Genomic DNA, 7500 nt, shown 5'->3' with positions numbered 1-7500 from the left:
CATAGGTTCATAGGTTTATACTAGGCTATCTGCCCTGAGGCATTTATAAGCCTAGCCCAAGGTTTTGTGGCTTACGCCACCCCTTATATGAAAAAATGCTGTACCCATTAGTTTGTTGTGCCTCTGTCCAGCAGTGACACAGAGATGATTCCCGGGGTAAAACTACGATCTCCCATCCACAGGTCAAGATTTCTCTTGAACAGAGCCAGCGAGGTGCTCTGCCTCACATGGACCGGGATTTTATTCCACAGCATAGGGAGTCTCTGAGTGATAAATCTATCCCTCCAGCACGTCCTATTTATATCCGTGCTAAGGTTTAAGTCGCTTGCTCTAGTGGTTTTGGTGGATTTGGATTTTTTGAGGTGGAGCATGTCCATTAATTCCGGGTTGGACATGGCCTTGTATGTCAGGCACATGTCACCTCTGAGCAGACGGTATGCGACTGAATAGAGCTGGAGTTTCTTCAATCTGGCAGCATATGACAGATTTTGGAGTCCCTTTATCCTTTTGGTGAGGAACTTTTGGGGTCTCTCCAATTGCTGCAGATGTCGGGTGAGATACATCCCGAATGGGGCATTGTACTCGATCATTGGTCTGATAAGTGAAGAGTACAGGGAACAATGACCTCACTAGATCTGGATGTGAATCCCTTCATGATCAGGTGGGCAATGTAGAAGGTCTTTCTAACCACTTTAGCAATATGAGTGTCAAAAGAAAGGCCACTGTCAACCTGGGTCCCCAGGTCCCTGATAACCTCTTCTGTGCTTAGTGGATTGCCACCTATATGGTAGCTTGGGGTTACCTTGTTTTTCCCGAAGGGTATGACTATACATTTTTTGGTGTTTAACTTCAGGCCATGGCTCTGGCACCAGCTATCTGTTTCCGTGAGTCCCTTCTGAAGGATATCCGTGTCCGATGCACTTTCCACTATGGCGCCCAGTTTGCAGTCATCTGCAAACTTTGTCAGCCAAAGTCCTCCCATGTTGGCCTGTACTTCTGAGAAGTAGATGCCGAACAATAGGGGGCAGCCCTGTGGGACACCACTTGTGACCGGCTTGGAGTCTGACATAGCGCCAGCAACTCTAACCCTGTGGGTTCTGTCCTTAAGCCAGTTTGCAACCCATCTTGTGACATATGGGTTTACTAAAATGTTTGCAGAAGCACTGAAATCCCAATAAACTTGTCCTTAATCTGGAACACAAAAAAACTTTCTCGGTTTCAAATCAGACGTTCCTTTATTAGTTGACCAGGAATAAAATGCACGAATAGCTGTTAGAACAGTAGTGCGAATAAATCCACATAAAAACACAATTACTTCAAGCGCTTTCACCCGTTGCTCTGACGGGCTTTGTCAAGATGAACCACCAATGTTTTTACTGTGCTTATATACAAGTTTACCAACCAATTAATCAATTGAAATTTAATTGGTACCAATAAATTGGTTCAATTCACTGTTAAAACTTTTTGCTTTCAAGACTAAAACAACATCAAATTCACAGCGTTTGCAGCGTACTTCTTTTAATTAAATATGTATTTGCCAGACTCTCCGAAACAGGAGAACTACCTCTGCTCATTTCTACATTCCCTGCCGACTCAGATTTGGTCCTTATTTTGTGTGCAATTAATTGACAAATAATAAATAAACGTCTTAAAATTCTTGTGCAACATTTGACAAGGCTTAAATTGTTAAAATTGAAATCTTCTAAACCAACGTTACTGTTACATTGCTCTTAACCAACGCTTTTTGAGAATGAGCACTTCCAAAGTGCACTCAAGCGGAAAAAACAGTTCGTTTCTGCTTTGAACATTTACAAATATGCACAAGTGCGCACAATATTAATTCTAGTGAAAACTGTATGTAAAATAAAACTGTATATAAAAAATTACATATAAAAAAATTTTTTTGTTTAGTTCTTTGAACTTCTTAAAATAAGCTCATTAAAAGTTAACTTGACATAGTTTATTTGCGATTTCATTGTACTTGTTGTAGCAGAAAAAATGAAAAATATAAATGTAAGATGTATGTAAACATGACAACCTACTAATGGACCTCATACAATACTTTGTTGTTCTAATGAACCACATTTAGCTTTACAGAAGGGATCGCCACTTTGATATTTATATAATTTCCCTTAAATGAAATCTGCTTTTTAATTAATTTAGTCTAACACTCTTTCAGGACAAAAAGAAAGAAATGATTCCTCAGCACAACCCTTTAGATTAAAAGTAATATATGTATTGTAAAATAAATATGTTAAAAAATTTTTTTGACTCAACCAATTGATTAAATATATTATAAAATGAATTATAAATAATTGTATAAATATATAAATACTTTCATATTATGTTACATTCAGTCAAATATATAATGTTCGTACCATGTAAGTAGTAAAATCATAAATAAAGAGCCAACGTAATACATTTACCAACATAATAGATTTTAGTATCGTATATATTGCAAACAATAGCTAAAATACAAATTTCAGTAATGTTACTTGCAAGTTAATAAGAGTTATTCAAATACTTTCTAAAATTGATAAATAAATATTCTAAATGGTGGGAATTTGATGTAATACTATTTAATACGAAACACCTATTAATATTACAAAATCTAAAGCCACACAATGGCACCCTAGAAAAAATCTATCATTGATTCATGGTGAATTGCCACCAACAAAGTAAGAAATTAACTTTATGATAAAATGGAAAAATAACATTTTACACTACAGGAGGTACTTGGATGACATTTGTATTTTATGGGAAGGCAGTAAAGCAAGTTTTTGACTGAATGTAACATAATATGAAAGTATTTATATATTTATACAATTATTTATAATTCATTTTATAATATATTTAATCAATTGGTTGAGTCAAAAAAATTTTTTAACATATTTATTTTACAATACATATATTACTTTTAATCTAAAGGGTTGTGCTGAGGAATCATTTCTTTCTTTTTGTCCTGAAAGAGTGTTAGACTAAATTAATTAAAAAGCAGATTTCATTTAAGGGAAATTATATAAATATCAAAGTGGCGATCCCTTCTGTAAAGCTAAATGTGGTTCATTAGAACAACAAAGTATTGTATGAGGTCCATTAGTAGGTTGTCATGTTTACATACATCTTACATTTATATTTTCATTTTTCTGCTACAACAGTAGCAATGAAATCGCAAATAAACTATGTCAAGTTAACTTTTAATGAGCTTATTTTAAGAAGTTCAAAGAACTAAACAAAAATTTTTTATATGTAATTTTTTATACAGTTTTATTTTACATACAGTTTTCACTAGAATTAATATTGTGCACTTGTGTGCATATTTGTAAATGTTCAAAGCAGAAACGAACTGTTTTTTCCGCGAGTGCACTTTGGAAGTGCTCATTCTCAAAAAAGCGCGTTTTTAAAAACAAGTAACGCTGGTTTTGGTAGAAGATTTCAATTTAACAATTTAAACTTGTCAATTGTGTGCACAGAATTTTAAGACGTTTATTTATTATTTGTCAATTAATTGCACACAAAATAAGGACCAAATCTGAGTCGGCAGGGAATGTAGAAATGAGCAGAGGTAGTTCTCCTGTTTCGGAGAGTCTGGCAAATACATATTTAATTAAAAGAAGTACGCTGCAAACGCTGTGAATTTGATGTTGTTTTAGTCTTGAAAGCAAAAAGTTTTAACAGTGAATTGAACCAATTTATTGGTACCAATTAAATTTCAATTGATTAATTGGTTGGTAAACTTGTATATAAGCACAGTAAAAACATTGGTGGTTCATCTTGACAAAGCCCGTCAGAGCAACGGGTGAAAGCGCTTGAAGTAATTGTGTTTTTATGTGGATTTATTCGCACTACTGTTCTAACAGCTATTCGTGCATTTTATTCCTGGTCAACTAATAAAGGAACGTCTGATTTGAAACCGAGAAAGTTTTTTTGTGTTCCAGATTAAGGACAAGTTTATTGGGATTTCAGTGCTTCTGCAAACATTTTATTTGACTTTTTGGGACTTAGTTCGTGTTCACATATGGGTTTACATTTAAGATGGTAAGTTTTTCTACAATACCCGAGTGGGGTATTGTGTCAAAAGCCTTTGCAAGGTCAAGGTAGGCTGTATGGACTGCCTTTCCCTCATCAATGGCCTTGGTGACTGTTTCAAAGAAATCGACCAAGTTCAAAAGGCATGATCTGCCCTTGACGAAGCCAAACTGGGTCGGGTCCAATGTCTGCAAGTCCCCTATATCTTTGTTTATGAGCTCCATTATGATCCTCTCCATAGCTTTGCAGACTAGACTTGTTAAGCTTATGGGGCGGTAATTACCAGGGTCCGTAGAGGCACCGCCTTTGTGGAGTGGGACCACAGTTGCCGTACGCCACTCCTTGGGCACGTATCATGTGGTAAGGCTGAGATTAAACAGCTGCCTTATGTGCGGTTTTAATTCCTCATTTAGCTCGTGTAGCACACAGCCGGGGACACCATCTGGTCCCATTGATGCTGTGTTTTTAGCTTTAGAGAGAGCAGCTTTCACCTGCACATTTGAGATGTCTGGGAGGCTACACTCCGCTGGGATAGTTATCTCTCCTTTAGAGGGGGAGAGGGGGGGTGAAGTTTGCACTGAACCTGTCTGCCAGTATATTGGCAATGTCTGTGGGTTCAGTGATTTTTGTATCATTTTGGACTAATTCTGAGCATATCTGGGAGTTTCCACCCAGGTTCCTAACATAGCTGAAAAAGGCCTTATGATTGTCCTTTGAATCCATGGCAATTTTCTCTCAAAATTGGCCTTAGTTGATTTTATGAGTGCTCGATTTTTTACTAATAATGATCAGGGTGACTTCCTTTTATGGATTTTGTCTATCATGTAATAGCTTTCTCCTCTTATTGTAAAGTTTGTTAATGGCTGGGGTCCACCAGACTGAACGTTTGCCCTTTGTGGAAAGAGTCTTGGTTTTATTTGGGATTGCTTGATCCATGCAGTCCTGGAGGTGTTCATAGAAGGCATTTGTAAGGGCTTCCGCAGCTTGGGTTGTGGTTTCCACTGGCTCAGAGGCCTTAAAGGATACCACACCAGTCTTGAGTAGTGTGAAGTTTGCTTTAGAGAAGTTCTTCACTGTGGTCTTTTTTGTTTGGGGTGGGGCGGATGTGGATTTCCAGTGAGATTAGTTTATGATCAGATCTCACCAATGAGGGATATACTTCCGGTGTGGAGCATTTTGTCCCCATGTTTGTGATAATGAGATCTAGTATATTTTCTCCTCTCGTGGAAACAGTGACTAGCTGTTCCATGGCATTTGAATTTATGAACTCCAGGAACCGTTGGGCTAGAAAGTTAGGGCTTGAGTAATGTTCCCAGTCTATATTCGGGTAGTTGAAGTCACCCAATATGATGGTGTTTGGAGATGCATTTATACCCTCCAGTGTCTTCAGGAAGGCTGTGTGGGTTCCTGAGTTTGAGAGGGTGGCCTGTAGCATGCTACAATTTTAGAGCAGTTTTGCCTATGGTTAGTTGCACCTGGATGGTTTCCGAAGCTTCGTGCATTGCCACCAACCTGGAGGTGTGGGTATCCTTTATGAATATGGATACACCCTCCTTTTGTGGTGTGGTCCGGTTTTGGGGCCGGAACGCATGATATGAGGTAAAACCTAATAGTGTCGGGGTGCTCTCAGGAGCCTTGAACCAAGTTTCAGTTACAGCACAGACATCGATGTTCTCCATACTGAGAAGGGCCTTGAGTGCGTGCATTTTGAGATTTAGACTTCTGGAATTGAGCAGCATTACCCTCAGTTTCTTCCCATTTTTGTTTTCTATGGTGGTAGGTTTAGAATTTGAGCCTTGCCTAAAAAAGGCACTATGGGGGTGGCAAGAGTCTTAGCCAATATCCGGAATCCCAGGGGTGACAGGTGCAAGCCGTCCCTTGCGAAGCAGCGTGGCTTGTCATGCATGTCATCTCAGGCAGACAGACACTGGATCCCCTTTGAATGACACCAGACATTAAGCCAATTGTTAAAGCTGATCATCTTGTCTCTATATTGTGGCATCATTCTTGGTGAAGGAAGGATACTGCTCAGGGTCAGGGTCATACCTGCCTGGGCTACATAATCAGAGAGCTCCTCTATGTCTCTTTTCATGTAGTCCAGGGAGGTATCTCAGGTCATTCACACCAGCATGGACAATGACTGTGTCATATTTGTACTTGCCATGGAGTGACCCGAGTGCTTGTGTTATGTGGCGGATTCTAGCGCCCAATAGGCAGCTTACTGTGACCCTCTCCTTGTTCAGCTTGGTGAGTGGGACGTCAGTGTGTCTGACTATGGAGTCACCTATGACAAGTATGTTTGGTGTTGTATTTGGCCTTAAGGGCTGTGACTGCTTTGCACACTGATTTTGTGGTTTATGTGTTGCTTGTGGGGTGTCTTGAGGTAGCAGTTGTTTGGGTGTCTGCTTTGGAGGCCTCTGCTGTTTAGGTAAATTTTTACTCAGAGCCTCCGAGTATGTCTTTGTGTGTTTATGTGTTTGATTCAGTGGTGTGGTAGCATTATGTGAGGCTGGTTTTGTGGTGTGTGTAGTTGCCTTCTCCTCCTGTCTGGTCTTGCCAGTCCTGAGTTGAGAGAGCTCAGCCTCCAGTTTGGCTAAATAGCTGCATCTCTGCAAGTATTTGTGTTATGTGGGAGGAGGAGAGGGTTGTCTGTGTACATGAGGCAGTTATAACATTGCCTCAAGATTCCCAGATTCACCAGCTGGACCGAGAGGAGATTGACAACTGACCTTTGGACATGCTAGAATAATATTGGGAATTCCTTAATAATTGAAAACAAGGGCCAGTGGGGAGTGAGGGTGTAGTGCTTTTAATTTTTAGTGCTGACTTATATAATTGCTTTAGTGAGCAAGTGCCAGGTAACTTGAGTGCAATGTGTTACAAGTAACTAAATGCAAAAACGACAAACAGTAACTTTCTTTCAAGTGAAACAAGGAAATAAGTACAGTAAGCAATGCAGATATCACTAGTGATCCACAGAAGCGCTGAGAAGCCGCGTATTAGGTGGAATTAGCGTTCCAGGGAAATAACAAGCAAACAAACAACAAGCATATAAACAAAGCATATAATCTAGCCTGGATCTAGTCTATGCTACAACAAACAAGGTGTACCAATTTCAGTAAGATACAGTTCAAATATTCAGGCACTATAAACCTTTAACCAGAAATTCCCAGCTCAGAAGGGCAGAGTCCAGCCTCTTCTCCCACAAGAGTGCAGACCACAAACCTTCTTAATGTAAAATAACTGGCCTGAAGCCCAAGTGCTTAAACCAGAACTAATACACTTGGACACTGGGCTCTCAATCAGCAGTTCCCAACTTAGAAGGATGAAAGCTACCTGTCCTGCCACCACAGTGCTTACCACAAACCTTCCTAATGTAAAACAACTGGTCTGAAGCCCAAGTGCTTAATACAAAAGACTTAGAATGATAGCTACACTTTAATCAAGTTACAACCAAGCAGTAATAAATAC

This window comes from Protopterus annectens, chromosome 3.part0 (assembly GCF_019279795.1).
Source record: "Protopterus annectens isolate FY-2018-M chromosome 3.part0, PAN1.0, whole genome shotgun sequence".
In the NCBI taxonomy this organism is placed as follows: domain Eukaryota; kingdom Metazoa; phylum Chordata; order Ceratodontiformes; family Protopteridae; genus Protopterus; species Protopterus annectens.
This window is presented reverse-complemented; position numbering follows the sequence as displayed.